Genomic DNA, 21,551 nt, shown 5'->3' on the forward strand with positions numbered 1-21,551 from the left:
ATTCAGCTGAGAAATATTTGTTTGTAATATTTCTAATGGAGCAGAGGAAATAATTTTATTACGCAGACCTAATTGCGGTTTAATATTTAATTGAGCTCTTAAGAGTAATTGGAAGAGATTTAGATATTCTATGAAATCTATCTTGATGCAGCCATAGTAAGCATTCAAGGCTGGGTAGTCCTGTAAGTTCATGTTCTATACAGTACCAGGCTTCACTATTGCTATGAGTGTATTTGATCTTTAAGATGTGTAAGAGCGAACTAGCCTGTGCATATCTATCCAGGGAGGGTACATTTAAGCCTCCTTTTTTTTTTGTTTGCGTATAAAATTTTCCTAGAAATTCTAGGTTTTTTGTTTGCCCAGATAAAGTTTTCAATATTTTTTTGGAATAATTGTATCCAATATTTTGGAAGACTAATCAGTATCATTCTAAGCATGTAAAGCCATTTGGGAATAATATAAGATCTAATAATATTTATTCTACCTAGCCAGGACACAAATAAACCCTTACAGGCTGCGATTTGTTTTAACAATTCGATTTTTAATTTATTATAATTAATTTCAATAATATTGGATATCTCTAAAGGTATAATGATGCCCAAATAATCGATCTTACTCTTTTCCCATGTGAAATCGTAATCAGCTTCCAGTTTCATTCTTATGTAGTCATTAATGCCTACCATCGCTGCTTGAGACTTTTTCATATTAAGCTTATAATTTGATAGTTTACTGAACTCTGAAATTTCTTCGAGCAATGCTTTTAAAGACAGCTCGGGATCGTATAGAGAAATCAGGACGTCATCTGCATATAGGCCGATTTTATTTTCTATGTCCCCTATCTTAATTCCCTTAATATCCACATTGTTTCTGACCCTGGACACATAGGATTCTATGGTTAAAACATAAAGAAGAGGTGACAAGGGGCAGCCCTGCCTGGTACCATTATTAATATTAAACCAAACAGAATTAAATCCTTGACCTGATACTTTAGCAGTCGGAGTTGTATATGAAGACATTACAGAGTCTATGAATCCTTCTCCTAAACCAAAGCATCGCAATGACTCTTCAAGGAAAGTCCAATTGACTGTCAAAAGCTTTTTCAGCGTCCAGGGCCAGAAACACAGTAGGGATCTTATATGAAGATACATATTCAACAAGATCAATTATTTTCCGCGTATTATCATTCGATTGTCTGCCCTTAATGAACCCGGTTTGATCTTTATGAATTAAATAAGGACTAATAATTTTTAATCTTTTAGCCAAAATAGCCGAATATATCTTTGTATCTACATTGATTAAAGATATAGGCCTATAGTTAGCCATATTTGAAGCCTCTTTCCCAGGTTTTAGAATAGGAAGGATCGATGCTTCCAGCATACCGTTAGGAAAAGTCTTATTATTTTTAATATAATTAAATAGAATAGTTAAAAAAGGAGATAATAATTTAGAGAATTTTTTATAAAATAGTGCTGTAAAGCCGTCCGGTCCAGGGGCCTTATTCAATTTCATAGATTTTATCGCGTGTCGGACTTCCTCTTCTATGAAGGGTTTATCTAGCTCTTCAGCCTGTTCTTTTGATATTTTTGGTAAATTAGATTCTAATAAATATTTTCTAACATATTCTCTATCTTGATTCTGATCAGGAATGTTATACAAAGATGAATAGAATTGAGCGGAAGCATTCCCTATATTTTCTGGACTATACCAAGAGTTGTTCCCTTCTGATATTTTAATTATTCTACTTTTCAAGTTTTGTTTTTTTAGTTGGTGGGAAAGCAATTTATCTGCCCTATTCCCTGCATAATAATATTTTTGTTTCATTCTGATTAGATTATAATTTGCTTTGGAGATGAGAATCTTATCTATTTCTTTTCTAATTTGTATCATATTTGTAGTGAGTAAATCGCTCGGATGTTCAATACAATTCTTTTTTAAATTACTCAAAGAAATATATAAATCCGAAAGATTTTTCTTACTTTTAGATCTAATATAGGCAGCTTTTTTAATTAGAAGGCCTCGCATAACGCATTTGTAGGCACCCCAGACATTACCTAAGCTAATATCACCTTTCAAATTCTCTTGGAAATATTGTTCAGTTTTCAGAGAAAAATAATCATAAGAATCCTTTCCTGACAGTAAAAAATCTTGCAGTCTCCAGGGTCGTGGAACATAGCTATATTTCCTAAGTATTTCTTTTTTTTTTTTTTTCGAAATCGAGTTTTATTGAGGGTTTTTCAAAATTTCAAAAGGAGGAGGAAAGAGGACGGGGTACAGAAGAAAAATAGGGGAGAGGGGGAGTAGGGGCAGGGGAGGGAAACACGGAACCATCCATAGCAGCCAGTGTACAGAACAAGGCATTGCACATCATACAGTTATAGAGGCAAAATGATGAAAGTAAAAGGCATGCATCCAAGGAGCAAATGAGACGCATCAAAGAACTAGACGAGGCGGCTCCGGGGCCGGACCGCAAGGAAACAAGGCACAATGCGGAAGCGACGCGGAAAGAAGCCTAAAAGGCGCCCCTGGCCACATAAGCGAGCCAGTGGAACCACGTGGCCGTGTATCTCTCTCTCTGCTTCAATGAGACAGCAGTGAGATCCTCAATGATCCTAATCTCCTCCACGCGGGACACCCAATCCCGAAGCGACGGGGACCTAGTTTGCTTCCATAATAAGGGAATGAGGCTCTTAGCAGCATCCAATAAATGGCGAACAACAGACGTCTTGTAGCTGGCGACCGAGTGTGCAGTGTGATGTAACAGCATGGGCATGGCCCGAAACGGCGGGGGGGAATCAGAGAGCTCGGAGAGCACCCGGTGAACGTCTGACCAAAAGCCCCTGACGCCGGGGCAATCCCACCAGATGTGGAGCAATGAACCCTCGTCCCTCCCACATCGCCAGCATCTATCAGGGGTATTGGGGAACATAAGGTGGAGCCGCTGGGGCGTCCGATACCAACGTGAAAGAAGTTTGTAGTTCGTCTCCTGGGTTTTAGAAGCCCTGGAGCTCTTGTGTGTAAAGAGAAAGATCCTCTCCCAGTCCGCATCCGTAAGGAGCACGTCACATTGGGATTCCCAGACCCGGCAGAAAGATGGCCTCGAGGCCTGTGCAGAATCCAGAAGGAGCGAGTAGAGCAAGGAGACAGCCCCCTCCGGCGGGCGATCCCCAACACACCAGGTTTCAAAGCGAGTCGGGTCCCTGTGCAGGAAGTGCCGATTAGGAAGGTGAGTAATATAATGCGTCACTTGATGATGGGTAAAGCGCTCCAGCCACGTAGGGCTAGCGCCCGTGAGAAACACCTCCAAGGGCAAAACACGACCACCCCTCAGGAGCCCCTGAATACGAACAGGTAAGGGCAGCCCCAGGAACCCTCGGTCGCCCCAGGTTCGCCCCGGAGCAAAATCCGGGTTGTCCCACAGGGGCAACAAAGGCGAAGGCGACGAAGAGAACGGGGCACCACGGCCCTCCACACCGCCAAAGTCGCAGAGATAAAGGGGTGTGCGCCTACTCCGCGGCCCGTCCCGGGGCCCCAGACCGCGTGCAACACCCTACCCCGCTCGGAGCCCAACTCTAGAGCCACCCAAGGTTTGGCGTGCGCAGGCGAGATGTTCCAATCTATGATCCGGAGGAGTTGGGTGGCCTGATAATATTTATGGAAGTCCGGCAGCGCGAGCCCTCCCCTGGATTTGGAGCGGACCAGCTGCGAAAACTTCTGCCTAGGGCTCCTGCCCCCCCAAACGAAACCCGCGACCGCGCGACGGAGAGAAACAAAGAAAACTCGGGGTATCCGAATTGGCAAAGTCTGGAATAGATACAGGACCCGGGGCAGCAAGTTAATTTTCACTACGTTGACCCGTCCCATCCACGAGAGGAAGAGAGGCGACCACCGCTTAAGGTCCTCCGCCAGTCTGAGCAGTAAAGGGGCAAAGTTAGCACGAAAGAGATGGGCAGGGTCAGATGTCAGCCAGACCCCTAAATACTTCATCTGCCCCGGACACCAGCGAAAGGGAAAGCTAGAGGCAAGGTGCGGGACCTGAGGCGAGGGCACCGAAATGTTCAGTATTTCAGATTTAGAGAAATTAATTTTCAGATTCGAGAGCTCCCCATAAGAGCGAAATTCCTCCAAAATGTTGGGCAAGGAAACTACCGGGCGATCGACCACAAAGAGGAGGTCATCCGCATAGGCGGCCACCTTGTGGTGCACGCCCCCATCACTAAAGCCTAATATATCGGGATTGGAGCGGATGGCTTCAAGGAAGGGCTCCAAGGTGAGAACGAACAACAGAGGGGATAAGGCACAACCCTGCCTCGTGCCATTCCCGATCGAGACCGGGGGTGATAGAACTCCATTGACCCGGACGCGGGCCGTGGGGGAGTCATAAAGGGCCGAAACCCACTTCAACATGACAGGACCCAGCCCCTGGTGGTGCAGAGTGGCGTGCAGAAACGCCCAGTCCACCCTGTCGAACGCCTTTTCCGCATCGGTGGACAGGAGCAGAATGTGGCGAGCCTCCGCCCGCGCCCTGTGGACGATATTCAAAAGGCGAATAGTGTTATCACGGGCCTCGCGGCGGGGAACGAACCCCGCCTGGTCCGGGTGGACCAGCCGGGGAAGGAAACGAGCCAGTCGCAGCGCAACGGTCTTGGCAAGGAGCTTAAGGTCGGCATTCAGCAATGAGATGGGCCTGTAGCTCTGACAGAGGCAGGGGTCCTTGCCCTCCTTAAGCAGCACCGTAACTGTGGCCGCCAATGTCTGGGGGGGAAACCTATGGCCCTCTTGAATGGAATTGACAGCCCTAAGGAAATGGGGAAGGAGCCTCTCCGAAAAAGTCCTATAGTACCCCAAAGGCAACCCGTCCGGACCCGGGAACTTCCCACTCTGGGAAACCTTCAGCGCTGCGGAGAGCTCCTCAGCAGAGATCGGCTCCTCGAGCGAGGCCGCCTCGTCAGGAGCGAGTTTGCGCTTAATGTGACGGGAGAGATACCGATGGAGCAATTCGTGCCTGGACGGCGAGCCTAAAGGGGGCCCCGGGTGGCGGATATTATAGAGGGATGTGTAGTAGGCGTGGAACGCCTCCACTATTTTGGAGGGAAAGGGGGACACCGCGCCAGCAGCGGTCTTAATCCTATGTATATGTGTGAGCCTTTTATGCGGATTCAGCGTCCGCGCCAGGAGCCTACCACACTTGTTGCCATGCTCCTGAAAAAACCGACGATTGTACAGCGAAGTCCGCCGGAAACGAGAGTTCAAAACGTCTGCAAGTTGGCCCCTTAGGGAGGACAGCTCGCCGTACGAAGCATCAGAGAGGGTGTGTTTATGAATGGATTCCAGGTGCGCGATGCGTGAGGTGAGGCGCTCTATCTCCTGGGCGCCAGCCCTCTTTCGCTGCGCCCCATGCCTTATAAAAAATCCCCGAATCACACATTTGTGAGCCTCCCAGACAACCAGAGGGGGCGTCTCCTGCGTAGAGTTCTCGCTAAAGTACCGCTCTAGCTCTAACCCCGTCTGAGCCACCAGAGTCTCATCTAGCAAAAAGGAGTCATTGAGTCTCCACGTCCACTCCCCAGGCTTAGATAGAGGCGAAGTCAGAGATAAGCAGACAGGAGAATGGTCCGACCAAGTCATCGGCAAAATCGTGCAAGACAATAAGAGGTCAAGATGGGACTGGGAGAGGAAAATGTAATCAATCCGGGAATACCGGTTATGAGGTGCGGAATAGAAAGTGTAGTCGCGGGCCTCCGGGTTTAGGGCACGCCAACCATCGACCAGGCGGAGCTCCGCTAGGGATTTACGCATGGAGCGCAACTGGTTCTCCGGGGTACTACAGGTACCAGAGGAGGTATCGAAGCGAGGAACCAGAGGAACATTCAAGTCGCCACCGACTAGCAGTACGCCTTCACTAAACTCAGAGAGTAGAGACCGAAAGGAGCGGAGGGCGGTGTGTTGGCTCCTATTAGGGAGGTATATGCTGGTGAATGTGTACATGACCCCAGAAATAAGACCCTTCACAACAGTGTATCTACCGGATTCATCCAGGAGAGTGCCCTTAAGCTCAAAAGGCACCGATCTAGCGAACAGGACTGCAGTCCCCTTGGCCTTGGCCTCTGGATTGTTGCTAAAAAAGCCGGTGGGGAAATGCCTGTTCCGGAGGCCAGGGGCCTGTCCCTCTTTAAAGTGCGTCTCCTGCACAAAAACTACCGAGGCCCTATGGGAGCGAAATTCCCTGAGAGCCCTTGATCGCTTCTCAGGGAGATTAAGGCCCTTGGCGTTTACCGAGTAAAGGGTCAACGGAGTCGGACGACAGGCCATCTATGTGAGGATGAGACCCGGCCTCCCAGAGAAAGGGGGAAAGGGGAAAGGGGAGGAAATAAGAGCGACAGGAAGGAGGAAAAGTAGGAGAGGATGAAAACAAGGGCAGGGGAGAGAGTAAAGGAGTAGTAGGGAGAATGTGTCGCGTACTGGTAGGAAACCTGCGCCTCAGCCGAGGAAGACAGGACCACCAGTATCGAGTGTGGTGACACCAAAGCCCCGCGGGGCAAGTGAGGCTAGGAGACAAAGAAGTGAACGTTGCAGCAGCAACAACGCAACGGTGAGTAACAAATAAAGTAGTGTGCGAGGAACACACCACCCGCACAGTAGAACAATCGCGGACATTATAACGCCAGCAAGAATAATGAAAGCATACACCGTGATGCTTGTGAGTATAGAAAGTGGTACAATATCAACAGACCAGAAAACAGCATCAAGTGTGCAGAGCATAGGTCGACATGGTACATGAAACGAACAAACCGATAAATCTAACCGTAATGGGCCAGAGGGTCCAGCAGAGCATAGTGGCACCCCGGCGGTGAGAAAAAAAAAAATGAAAAAAAAAAAAATGAAAAAAAAATAAATATATATATATATAGAAATAATATACGGAACCATACAGAGGAGTGAGTGAGTGTGTGCAGAGAAAGCTCCGGTTAGAGACTATAGGAAAGCATAACTGTCCAGAGGCCTATACAGCCATTCGTGTCAATAGAGGGGGAGGGGAGTCAAAAACCAGACGAAACCCAGCAAAACGCCTGGATCCCCCGGACAACAGTAGCGGCAGGCCCGAAATAGAACACACACACAAGAAAAACAAAAAACACAAAACAAAACAAACAAACAAACAAACAAAAAAAAAAAAAAAAAAAAGGAAATATCACAAAACAAAAAGGCAAGCAAAAAGTTGGCTCACGTGGGCCATGGGAACACATGGCGGGCAGCGTCCTAAACACGGCGAGGCCCGGCAAGGAGAGTCCCACAATCGACCGCGGCGGCGGTCACGACGGGCAGGCTGGCACCCACAGAGCAGGGAAGCAAAGACCCGAAAACAAAGTCCAGCCAGCTTCGAGCGCCTCGCAGCAGGAGCGGCTAGAGAGCAGGGCCCATCAATCCTCCGGTGGTCGGGGACGATCCTCACCGCCGCGTCGAGCGGAGCTCGTGCGTCGGTCACCTCCTGCCCCGCCGCGCAAACGCGGCGTCCTGGGTCCCGGGTCCCTGTTGAGCCAGTCGTCCGTCTCGATCGCCGGCAGGTCCAGGGCCCGAAGAAACGGCGGTACGTCCACGGGGGTCCGCACCGTGGCCGTCGTAGCACCGTTGCGTGCCACTAGGGCGAAGGGGTGCCCCCAGCGGTAGGCGATCTTGCGCTCCTGCAGCATCGCTGTAACTGGGCGGAGTGCCCTCCTGGCCTGGAGCGTATATCGGGAGAGGTCCTGATATAGGGAAATCTTATGGCCCTCAAAGGACCAAAAACGTTGGGCCCTCGCCTTCGCCATAATCTCCTCCTTGAGCGCGTAGCTATGGAGGCAGCAAATTATGTCTCTGGGAGGATCCCCGGGGCCCCCTCCATACCTCAGGGCCCTATGAGCCCGGTCGAACTTGATGGGCTTGTCATCGGGGCCGTCGGGCCTGCCCAAAATCGAGGAGAAGAGGGAGTGTAGGATGCGCTTGAGGTCCTCAGGCCGTTCGCCCTCCGGTAAGCCCCGCACTCTAATGTTGGACTTCCGGCCCCGGTTGTCAAGGTCCTCCAGGTGGGAGAACAGCGTAGCGAGTTGCGAGGAGCAGGACCTTTGGAAGGCAGCAAACCGGCGGTCCGCATCCCGCGCCCGGGCCTCAGTAGCAGAGAGCCTCGTATCGAGGCGCGAAATGTCCGCCCGCATGGCCGTAACCTCGGTGCGAACCGTCTCCTTCACCTCGGCAACCAGGAGGCTGAAGTCGTCCTTCGTCGGCAGCGACGAAAAGATGCGGCGCCAGTCGCGCGAGGTGAGTTCAGGTGGATCGTCCGTGCGTTGCGGGGAAGGGCAGCCCTCCGAAGATTGCGAGCACGTGGGGGTCGGCGCCATGACAGGCCCCTCCGGCTCCGAGTGCAGAAGTGCCGGGGGATGAAAATATTCCCGGAGGGACGCCGGCGGGTGTCTGCCGCTGGTCCCCGGCGTAGCAGGCTCGGTGGGAGCCTTCTTGTTTCGTCCCATGTCAGGCAGAACAGGCGTTAATCAGCGAATGTTAGAGCGGGTGGCGCGGAGCTCTCGGATTATGCGGCCATCTTCCTCGCCTGGCTAACCACGCCCCCTTCCTAAGTATTTCAAGAATACATGAGTCGTGGTCAGACCAAGGTACACTATTAATTGTTATGTTTTTACAGTCTTTAACTGACTCAGTTTTAGCCAGCATTAAATCAATTCTTGAAAAGGACTTATGACGATGAGAAAAAAATGTATAATCTTTATCGGCTGGCCTAATTGTTCTCCATATATCATATAAGCTATATTTTCCCAAAGTTTCCCTAAACGATTTCGCCAGGGAAAGCTGATTACTATTAATACTGGATTTACCACAAGATTTCCTGTCTAGCTCGACATCTATCACACAGTTAAAGTCTCCCTGGATATATTTTTGGACCTTCTGAAGGGTGCCATTAAGAAAATTAATTTGTTTAGAATTAGGAGCATATATGTTAAGAATTGAATATAATCTATCATCCAATTTACAGACAATAAAGACATACCTAGCATTTTCATCTCTCCGTTTATAAATTATCTCATGTTTAATATTATTGGAGATTAGAATTGCCACTCCGCGTTTCTTTTTATGTGGTAAAGAGGAATGTTCTATGACTGTGTACTTTTTATTATTTAGTCTATTAATATCCCCAGATAACAAATGAGTTTCTTGAATAGAGCATAAATCAATATGTTGTTTATTCATATAATCAAATAACAGATATCTTTTCTGGGGAGAGTTCAGGCCCTGTACGTTTAATGTGGAAATTCTAATCAAATCCTTCATTAACCATGTAATATATATAATATAGAAAATAAGAGCTCATATAAATAAATAATTTCCAGTCATTCTCATTCATACATACAACATTAAATATGGAATTCACCTGTCACGGCACAGCGTACAGAGGAGACACCGTAGTCAGGTAGGACTGGCAAAGGATGGTCCAGAGAGCCGAGGTCAGGATACCGGAGAGCCGGATAGTCGAGGAGCAAGCCGTGGTCAGGATACCAGAGATCAGAGTAGTCGTGGAACAAGGCGAGGTCAATAACAGGAACAACAGGAAACAATAAGAACGCGTACTGGGAAGGCACTACCGAGATAGGCACGACCATCAGAAGGCAAAGTCTCAGAGTTAGGAAGTCTCTTAAATAGGCACAGGAAATTAGGCACTAATTGGAGATTTCCCGCCAAATATTCAAAGTGCTGTTACGTCACTTCCTGCGCGGCCATCTTGTGGTTGGCGATTACGTAGTCTTCCCATATAAGTCGAGGTAGTACCTGCCGGCGCCACTAGGTGACGCGAAGAAGAACGAGTCCGGATTCCAGAAGAGGACCCGTCTCCCGGCTGCAGCTGCTGGGGACGCACCGTGCAGGTAGGAGGTCTCCCTCTTCCTCGCAGCGGCGGCTGCTGTGTAGAAGCGGGGGGTCTCCCCCTTCTTCGCGGCGGCTGCTGCTGCTGATCCGAAGCGGGGGGTCTCCCTCTTCTTCGCGGCAGCTGCGGCTGCCGGACCAAAGCATGGGGTCTCCCCCTACCTCGCGGTGGCTGCGGTTGCTGCCCGGCGGGTCTAACCGCCGGGTATGTGACAGTACCATAGAAAAACCAGAGAAAACTGACCCGAATCTCTGAAATCATAGTACCACCATATAGAAAATAAGGAACGGTCCGAAACGACGACAAAAAACCCCCAAAACAATCTATAAACTCATCAGCAGATATCAGAATATATCAGTGAACATTGCATTAAAGCTCAATGAATAAAAATAAACATCAATTATCCTATGAAGTAATAATAACATTTTCAATATGTGTACATTGTGTACCAAACAGATATTTCTTTTACCTAACAGGAAAAAGAATATAATAAATCCTAGGCATATATGCCCATACCATCTTTAGTCTATATTCAGCAGGATTTCAGATAAACCCTGATAGCAGCTTACACAAAAAACATTTAGGACAAGGTAGATACAGTAGTTCAGATAAAATAGTTCAGAGGCACTAGTTATATATGTATATATATATATAGGTTAGGTATGTGCATTCCAAAATTTGTGTGAAATAGATAACTCTTCAAAAATTGTAAGTATATCATATGTAGTGCTTCCCAATATCGGAATTAATAAAGTTATATTCCAATTAAGATTTGTATAAAGTAAGTAACTCTTCAAAAATTATATATATATCATGTGTAGTGCTTCCCATTATTGGAGTTAGTAAAATTATATTCCAATTAAAATTTGTATGAAGTAAGTAACTCTTCAAAAATTATAAATATATCATGTGTAATGCTTCCCATTATTGGAGTTAGTAAAGTTATATTCCAATTAGGAGATCAGTGATAATTACATTATTACTCTATTAATAATAATAAGATACTGTTATCCTATAAAACATTAGTGTTACATACAATATATATTAATTTATGTGACAAATTAAACTATTACTTAAATAGCACCCAAAGCAAGAAAGAATAATTTACCTCGTGTGACCTTCAGTGTCAAATACCATGCAGATATCACTAATTAAATAAGGTGCATATAAACCACAATTAATGCTTATTTTAAGCATGCATTTCATACGAACTATTGAGTCGTGTCAGAGTGTATTTAAATATTGTCCAAGTCAAAAATTATTTGAAATCTCTTCTTTGCGTTCACAAATGAGGAAACATTCCATCAACAGTATCATCAAAGACACCAAGGTATAATGGTATTCACCTTATTCTGTAGGGCGTGTGGCATATCTGGTTTATTTTTGTCTATGTTAAAATAGAATAGAACATTTTGAGCTTTTTATTTGACGTCTTCACTTTTACCATCTGGCAGTAGTAGACTAATGTATCCAGAAGAACACTGCAAAGACCTACTGCTGGAGGAGCGCTCTGGCTAGTTCTGGGTCCAGACCGGCTCCGGCTTGCATTCATCCCATTAATGGCACACTGGGTGGAACCAGGCATCTGCTCAGAGAGTCCTCATGAACAGGAGCGTATCTACACGTTGTTCTCATATTTCACAGAAAAGTGGTGCATGATTTTTAAATATTGATATTAATTTACTTTCAAGCAGTAATTACTTCTAGGCCACTTATCAGACCTCAGTTGATATCACTTTGATTTGTAATATGATAATAAATATTGAATGGTCACACTGAATATACTTTCAGGTCTTTCAAATCCTAGAAATACCGTTGTAGTTGGAGGATTATCCTGGTTTAGAAAATAGAAAGAAAAGTCAGGCATTAAGCTCCCGGAAGAGCTTTATCAAAACTTTCTGCATCTTCCCTAGTGATTTAGATAAAGCAAAAGTAATCATTTGCTTTTGCTAGAAAACCTTTATGTTATAATTGAGGATGATAAACATCAGAACACATTTAACCCTGTAATGGTTAAAAAAGAACACATATGGTTTTCACATGTTTGCTCAATAGCAATAGAACACGCAAGCAGCTGGAGGGGCAGACAGACTATACACAGGCAACTGAAATAATGAGAAAAATGCACCAAAGCAGATCTTTCGTGCCCATAGTCATATTGTTACCTTTTTAGGTAATACTTGTTTAATTCAACACATTACTGACGAAAATTTTCTAAGCCAAAGATTATCTAGGATATTTTGGGTATTTTAACAAGAGACGGGTGGAATGTTCTGTTATGTGGGAGAGGGTCAGAAATAACAAACAGAACAGTGGGAAAAGTTACTATAAATTGTTACTTGACAAATGGAGACAAAAAGACCATTAACTGGGGATAGATGACTGTGAATTCAGCAAAAAATGGTGGGGAAGAAAGCAAGTATTTTGATTCACACAGAGGAGTCTTTTGCGTAGGGCATAAGGGCAGCTGCCCACAGCGCAATAACCTCTAGAGGCTTATAGTTGCCTCTTTTGCCCCAAGATTCTGTCACAATGAGATGACAGGGAAATAAAAGATGTGAAGAATTGTTTCCCCTAAACAGAAAACAACTGTCACGCTTGAGGAAAAAAATGGTTTCCACTCAATCCCGAAGTTAAAGGGAATAACACTGACGTTGACATCTACGCCGCAGGAGCTTGAGTTTAAGGGGCACTGTTAGCATTATATATATATTTATTTTAAAGTAATACAACTACAATGCTTGCTTTAGGTTTGCCAGCACAATTGTCCAGGAAATTATTGGTTTAAAAGTCACAGGCACATTCTGTCTCATGGAGGCTGAGGTGTGTAGCAAAACGTGTCAGAATGTCCACAATGTCCTGGCGTATTTTCATGTTTTTCTACCTTTACAATAGCTGCCACCATAGAATGCCAATACACCCACTGTACAGCGCTACGGCATTTGATGGCGCTATATAAAACAATAAATAATAATAACAACAATAACTTATTTAATTGCAGCATTGCATAGGTTTATTTAGTGTACTGAACTTTCTGTTATAGGCTGTATATATATATATATATATATATATATATATATATACAATGTCCTTGTTTTTGAAAGAAAAGCAATTTTGTCCATTAAAAAAGCATTAAAGGGATCAGAAATACGGTGTAGACGGTGTTAATGTTGCAAATGACTATTGTGGCTGATTTTTAATGAAATGTCTTCATAGTTGTACAGAGTCCCTTTATCACTCCTATCACTCTTGTGTTTCAATGGCACATTGTGTTATCTAATCCAAGTTTTAGATTAAAAGGCTAATTGATCATTAGAAAACACTTTTGCAATTATGTTACAGCTAGAAATGCCCTTTTACAACAAAACAGCTAAGTGATCCCAAACTAATTAACAGTAGTATATATATATATATATATATATATATATATATATATATAATATATGTATCTATATATATACATATATATATGTATATATATATGTATATGTATATGTGTATATATATATATATATATATATCATAGACATTGACATAGGCTTGCCTTCCATGCGGATGTTTATACAGCAGTTGACTGATTTCTGTTTGTTTATGCAAGTTTAAAATAATAGTAAAGAAAATGTCTGCCGTAATTAAATCTGTCAGCTGTAGATAAAAGTATATACATTTGTTATGTGTCAGGGGTTTTTGTTTTTTCTGGGAAACTTTTGCAGACCAAATAGCAAAAATGAAACAAAATGCTACTGAATTATTTGTGTGAGTTAACAATATATATATATATATATATATATATATATATATATATATATATATGGGTCAGACAGGGTGTAATGTAGATCCCTGCATGTCCTGAGCTTCTTGGTACACAAGTGGGACCACCGAAGCTTAAAACAATGATAAAGCCTGTACAATGTGTTTGATTTCAATCACTGGGAGGTTTTTGGGCAAAACTGATGACCTATATTTACTTGATGCATAATTTCACCGTACCGAGTACAGCGACTTGTTCTATAGCAAAGCCATTTAGATCCAAAACTGGATACACAGAGAAGGGAGCTGCTCAATGCGACTTTTGGAGGTGGTATTTACTGGTTATGTTTTGGGGGCTTACTTTTGGTTCTGATGGAGAGTACCTGCAGTTTTTGTAGGTGGCAATCTGAATGAGAGGTAATACTCTAAACATTCCTGTTCCACTGGTACAGAAAAGGTGAGACAACTTTTAAAAATGGGGAATATTGTTGTAGTGGGCATCACAGGCTTGATATAAGGAAACACTTGCTGTCCTACACACAGAATTTGGCCAATAAGCACACAGGAGAATCTGAAGACACGAGGAAGAAATCAAGGACATTTGAAGACACCAGATGGTAAGTAATCAAAGGGAATAAGGGAAATGATATACGGCACAGGATTGGTTCAAATAGTGAAAGACATGAATCTTAAGATCTTAATCTTGGTTTTACTTCCCCCTGTTTCCCTGAAAAATATGCAGATGCCCATGGTAAGTGTGTTAGAGACTGGTGCTCATTGTTTGACAAGTTTGACAGCAAATCTGGCTGCTTGACCCCCGGTGGCTGCCTCAGCTTTCAAGGAAACAGCAAGTTCATTATCTGTAAAGATATTTGAAATCTCATATATTTTGTGGTTTTTTAAAGATAAATAGAAGTGAATCCTTTTTGTGATTTTTAGTTCGTTCTGAGCAATGTTTGGAGCAGCTAGCTAATGTATGGCAATATGATAATGTATGACAAAGAAGTGCACTCTAAAATACTCTAAAATAGCTAAAATACACGTGCAAGCGTTTTCACAACTCTGCAAAGTAATACTGTACAAAACTGCAAGAGCAAATTGATTTCTTGAGCATTCTGAAAAAGTAGAATATGTTTTTCTATAGTTAGAGAGCAGGGAATTAAAAGGACAATGGAAATTGCTACTCCTTCATGTAACTCATTTTTTCTGGGTTAATTGGAAAACACATATGGGTATATTTACAGTTCATTTACTCAAACTAACTCTGACTTTGTTTTGATGTTATTTCATAGACCCCATACACTGTTGCTTTAAAACCTCCATCTCTCATGTGTCTGCTAGTGTCTCTGGATTTTTCTGCAACTCTTTCTGTTCATAAACATTATACCTGACCGCATTCACTCAGATTCATTCATTGTACGTAATAAGTGATAAACGGATATTGCTATATTAGCCCAGGAGACCCCTCTTCTGCAAACAAATCTGTCTTCACCGGGCAGCATATGGTCCTGATCTGTCTCTGTACTATACCGTTGTGTCTATTAGCAACCTACTATGCTGCTTAGAGAACATATTTGTGTTTCGATATGTTAAAATGTACTGTATGGCCGATCAGGTACAGCGATGGAAATATTGAAAAGGGTTTTATGTTGCCCCCATGGTACACAGTTTTATGAATGCCTGGGGCAGGGTGATTGATCAATATACTTGAGATGCTGCCTTGGGTCTGACCAAGGGCAGCACCTATCCCAGATGCGGCACCCTGCTGAGCTAACTTTAAGACACCCCCTTAATCGCTAATATATTGCCCAGTAGAACAAGCAAGCATTGTGGAGAACAGAGCCCTGAGAAGCAATGTGTCTGAGGTTGCTGATTGTGATCAGCGGCATGGTTATGTGGTGCACTGCCCTAAGCCCAACCTAGGGAAGGACCCCATACCTCGAGCAGTTTCTCTTTCTCATGCAGTGTCCTCTGAGTTGACCCCCATGAACACATACCCTGGTGTTCCACCTCAGAAGGATACACAAAGGAAGAAATACCACAGAGGCTGTGCTGACTAGGTACATACCTCCATAGAGTAATTGGGCCGTTACAATTAATTAAGAGGACTATGGGAGCTGCTACCCATTAATGTACTTTAAAAAACCCCATCAATTTCATCCATCAATTAAAAAACATATATGCCCATTAAATCTAATCTCCTATACGATGATCTGCCCCCATTAATGCAGCAAGAGTGGCGGCTTCTCCAACCAGCTTCACATCCCTTAAAATGGCATTTGTTTATTTTTTTATTTTTTTTTCAATAGTAGATAGTCATCAGCATGCTCCTGACAATCCTACATAGACCAAATATATGTCAAACATTTGGGACGGTTGACAGGAGCTCATCTTTAGACAGCAATGAACGGTCATTTGTGTTCATTCAGGACCTTCAAAGCTGTGATTTTTAACAGTGGCGCATTTTCCATTTCAGCAGTTATATCAGTAGTTATTGAGATGCCCTGCGTAATGCCATACAAAACTATCTCAAACTCCTTTTGTGCGGCATTTCAGCCTTTGGGGATCTCTTGGGGTTTACCAACTGGACCTGACTGGCGGAGAAACGTACATCTGGGGTTGTTGGTTTCCTCATGCAGGGGAATTTGCCTCCAATTTTAGTTCTGGACTGCCCTTGTGGCAGGCCCAGACTGACATGTTGATGGAGATTATCCCTCTGTTATGGCACAAAATTAATTTTCTTTATTACTATTTCAGATTAGATGCAACTAAATCTATGTTATTAGTATTATAAGTTCAAACAAAGCTATATTGGGACATATTTAAGAAGGCAAAACTGTAGCAATTCTAGGTCACATACTCACTGCTTATCTATGGAAGTCCATCAATGAGCCTTTATTATCTTGCAAATGTCAACCAAATAACCCACAGAGATTACTCTCAGAACACATGATGAGTGTGTTGTTTCTGACATTCAGAACGTTGATAGTACAATCCCAGAGGACCCTTTCAATTCATGTTTTCCATGTTGCTCCATTGTGTGGCCAAGTAATTTGTGGACTATGGCCAAGAATGTATGGTCATTTAAAAGCTGTAAAGGCAGAAGCACGCATTTGTTGAAATGCGTCATGTCAATGTCTTTTATATGAATGATCCTTACTAATAAAAATGTATGGCCCCAGCCTCCCTGCCCCCTTTCGAAAGCATGTTCACTTATCTAGCAGCCAACAGCACAGACAGGTCATCATGGGGCCAAATTCTCAATCCAGTTATGTGGGTTAAATCCATTGGGCACGTGTAGACATGTTTGTAGATGCATGGTCCACATATACAGAAGCTATCTTTCTGGAGGAAGTTACCTGGGGTCATCACATTAGCCACTTGCCGAGGTACAAATACATTTCACACGTCGCTGTCCTGCATTACCATATAACTTGGTTAATTGCCCCCTGGCTGTCCTGAATTCAAATCCGTCAATCAGGGAAAGCCCATTATGACCACACTGAGCCAGTCCGTTCCGTGAGGTGGATGCTCAGTAGAGTCATATAACACTTTATTATCTGACCCCAAACTATTAGACCACTAGCTGGCACTGTGTGCAAACAGGATTCAAACCAAAGTCAGACACGAAATGTTTATCACATGGAGTGGGGAGGGGGTAAGCTGATATATTGACTGGCGTTGGGTGGGTTTGGCAGGCCCTCCCTTGTAATTTTATACATCCCACATACTGCAGGGTAACACTTTACATGTATTGGTTGGCAACATACAGTATACTGTATATATAGCCTGTAAAAAATACAGCTTGCTCCACTGATCCCTTAAAAGAAAATACAATTCTTCAGGACTTCTTTAAATATCACACATTAAATCTGGCTAATATAGATACAAATACAGGTCCGGTGGGTTGTTTCCTTGATGTGCATATGATATGGAAACAAAAACTCACCGGTGACATTTTTCGGGGCGAGGAGTGAGCTCTGCACATTTGTATGGATGAATCAGTTAGTTGGTATGTTCATAGCCCAGTGTGGAATTTTTATTGCCCTGCAATGTCAGATGAGTATAAAGCTTCTTGCTTGGATATGAACAGCTTCTCTTCTAGAAACCTTTGTAACCTGCCACGATGGCAGCAATTTAGTCAGTTATTGGAACTTTCTGTGTATGAACTATAGCCTGCTGCTACTTAGAAGAAAATCAGACCTGCTACGAAAAGTATTTATGTGCTACAATATACCTACATTTCCAATATGGGGCAGAATGACTCATTGGCAGGTTTTTAATCATAAAAATAGCAGGGGAAGTTTCTTAAGAGAAAAATATATATATTTTTTTAAATGCAAACAATGTTTACACAATGATAATATGGCTAAATTGATAGCTAACTAAATTATTTATCAATGTCCCCAGAAATCTCATGCTTCAAATAAAATCCCATCAGGTGTTTTGTGCTAATGCTACCTGCCTTTAATCTATGCGCACAATTGTATGTTACTTATAAAAGTTGGGTTGTTGTTTTTGTGTTTTTTTACCATATTTTTCCTAGGCTTCTCTCAAGTTTATCCATGTTTAAGAGTACCATACTTGTCTAATTTGTACCAATTAAGAATACTTAAAGTGTTCAGGGTGAAACCTACATGAACTTGGGGAGACTTTTATAGACTATTTAATATTATTTTAAGTGGCGGTTTGGCTCAACACGAGGATTTACTGTTTATTAATCCAAGAACGATAACACGGCATAAATTCCGTATGCTAGCAAAATATTTACATTAGAAAACCTGCCCAGGTTTAATTTTCCATTAAAGTACAGTAGAGATCAGGGAACTTGCCTACCTAGCTACCTAGTAGTCTGTACCACAGGCAGATCTACAGGGACGGGACCACCAGAGCCAGTAATTAAAACAAAATGACACATATTCAGATTTAACCCTGCACCCCTAACTAGTGCCCCCCTTACTCTCCTTATCACTCTTAACTCTCCTTTACTCCTCCATCCCATTCTCAAGATCTAACATGGACTCTTGTTCTATAAATTCGTTCTCCCATTACCATCAGTAATAAATCACACCCTCTCTGCCTGGTATCCTTCCTTTACCATACCCATACTCCTTGTCTGTCACCCATAGACCATTAAGCTCCTGTACCAACATTTACATAATAACATGTCCAATTCTTTTTTATACAGCAACTAGCAGGAGACCCCACTTTCCTTATGTGTGCTATCCTGTGTGCTATTATCTTTCTTAATTGCATTTTGTAAATTAACCCTTCACAGATTCACCTCTCAGGACTGAAAATACGGACTTTGAAGTTGAATAAAACACATAATGTTTCTTTTAAGCAACTGAAATAGCACTGTGCTGGATGACTAACCCAACGGGTCAAAATGTACTACAAACGCCTGCATATGTGCAACTTCAAGGAAACATCACGATGAAATCATTCATAGCAACTAACAAACAACTATTTCAGAAATCTATGATACCCCCCAAACAATATAAGTAAACAAATATAAAAAGGCACTTTTAAATCCATTAGTAGATTCTTCCCTGATGCATAAATCTAAGTCCAGTATATGGGTCCCAATGTAGCTCTTCAATACCGAGTCCTAAAAGTAACACTTAATAAAATGTGTACACTAACAATACCTCTGTGGCCTATTCAGCTCTTCTCTAGACAGCATGATACAACTGGCAGTTCATCTGGGCAATGAATATTTAGGGAATGGAACAAACAACCATTGCTGGGTCACATGACAGAAAGCGTCTAGAAATAAATAATTAAACGTTTAATGGAAAAACTAAAAGAGTGGACATAAAGTGGAGGAATAAATATTTATTGAGAATCTAAAAAGCTTTGCTCTCAACAGCCACTGCATCTTGATACCAACAACATCATGTTTGTTGTCTAAACCAGTCCATGTTCTACATATTTTGAACCTGATGAATTGGATTCCCAAACTGGTAATGCTACATATTACTGGAAATAGCACTGACTGCAATGCATGGAGAAGCAGGTTAATAACTGTAATTTCTTTTGTTTACAGTACATAATACAGTTTAGCCATATACAACACAAGATGCAGATAATATCCAGGGGTTACCCAAAAGTAATGACAGAGATTTACAAGACTGTGCCTGGGCAAAATTAGCACCAATGTGAAAAATAGCATTCTATGTATAAAATTTTAATTGTAGAAAACAACACATCCAAAATAAAAAAAGGTAACATGTGACTGCGGATTTTATTTATTTATTTGTATAAGGTAGATGTAATGTTGTTGCATTAAAAAATGCTTTTGGATACAGTGGGCAACACTAGACAACAAACCACACATTACCCCCCTATGGTAGACATCAGTCACTTTGCATTGCCCTCTGCTGGACAAAATGCATATATATTGTATAGATCCTTACTCAAGAGCACATAGCAAGTTCCATTATTAATGTGAATTCTTACAAGATCTGTTTTCAGATAAGCTTAACCCAAAGATAAATATGTAAGAAACTAATATGCGTTACGTTTAGTTTTGGATAGATCCAAGTGAGCCCCTGTAGCCTAGAGCCCAATGACTATTTCAGGCTCAGCCTGTGTGGCTGGGTGATTGACTCTGTGGTACAAGCAGAGCTGGAGATCTGCCAGCGCGGATATTATCTGTTTAGTGTCATCTTTCTGTTTAGTGTCACACTGACTCGCTTGATAATTGTTACATCAGCATTGAATAATGCCGACTGAGTTATTAATGGCCAAAGGCTGTCACGCAAAGTCATTTTCCACATCTAACAATGTGCCATTCCCTTTAGCACCAGCAAGCTGTCTGTCCAAAGGCCAAACTTGTGACATCGGGGGTTCTGATTAGGGCAGGCATTCCACACTGGTATACACCGGAAGAGATAAAGTCTTCCTCTAGGCAAGGACACCATTCTAAACTTGTAATTACTTCTAAACTTGTAATTACCGTACTTTTAAAGGGATAGTAAAGAAAAAAAGATAGCTTGTTAAAAAGGGGAAAACAGAAAAAGCAACATACTGTATTATGTTTTTATACATTTACTAATGGGTTAAAATCATTGCACACTTTTTGGGAGGGGGTGTTATATTCACCTTCTGTAGGGTGACCAGATGCCTCCTTTATCAGGAAAGTTTTAAAAAGCAAGCATTTTAAGGCAACTATACACTGCATATGTTTCATTAGAGTCATATTCATAGCAGCCATCTTGTATAACATACTTTGTAGAGGATTCCTTTTAGCAAGTGGTGAGATCTTTAGTACCTCTAGATGGCAATCTTGCTGCATTAATGGATTGCGACAATAAGTATGATCAGTTTATTGAACAGTGCGCTCTATGCTGTACAGATGCATTTCTGAAAGCTCTCATTAAATGTGTCACAATTAAATGGCCGTGGGTCACTGTTTGGCATAAAGCACTATTATTAAAAACCAAGTTAAGCAGTTTGACATTGATTCAAACCATTATATCGACTGTGGGTGTTGCCTTGATATCATCTTTTCACAAATAACATGGATAAAAACATGAAATGCCATATAGGGGGTTGTAACACTGTTGGCGTCTTAGGATGGTGAATTATTGTTAACAACTATAAAGCATAAACAGGTGTTTAAGGCACCATCACGTAAATATGGAAAGGAGAGTAACTGCAAGTTAGACATTCCCTTTAAATTTAGCCTAACATGGTCAATCACCATGTTTCAACCCACAATGTATAGAGATCCAAGTTATCTGCATTCACTTACTAAATTGTTCTCCATATTTTAGGCTACAGCATTTCCTTTTTTGTACATATGATTAATCAGATTTTTGCATTTAGTTTTTGTGTGGAGTTTCTTTTTTGAAACACGATATGAGTACTGCACCAGCGTAAGGGCTACAAA

The 21,551-nt window shown here is 42.6% G+C and overlaps 1 pseudogene; it reads right to left on the reverse strand.

Moving 5' to 3' along the window:
* Nucleotides 1-21,551, reverse strand: part of LOC149286074 (cytospin-B-like) — a 135,501-nt pseudogene that overhangs the window by 107,605 nt on the left and 6,345 nt on the right.

Source organism: Sceloporus occidentalis, unplaced genomic scaffold (genome assembly GCF_023333645.1).
Source record: "Sceloporus occidentalis isolate IW3139 unplaced genomic scaffold, rSceOcc1.0.p SCAF_72, whole genome shotgun sequence".
NCBI classification, from domain to species: Eukaryota; Metazoa; Chordata; class Lepidosauria; order Squamata; family Phrynosomatidae; genus Sceloporus; species Sceloporus occidentalis.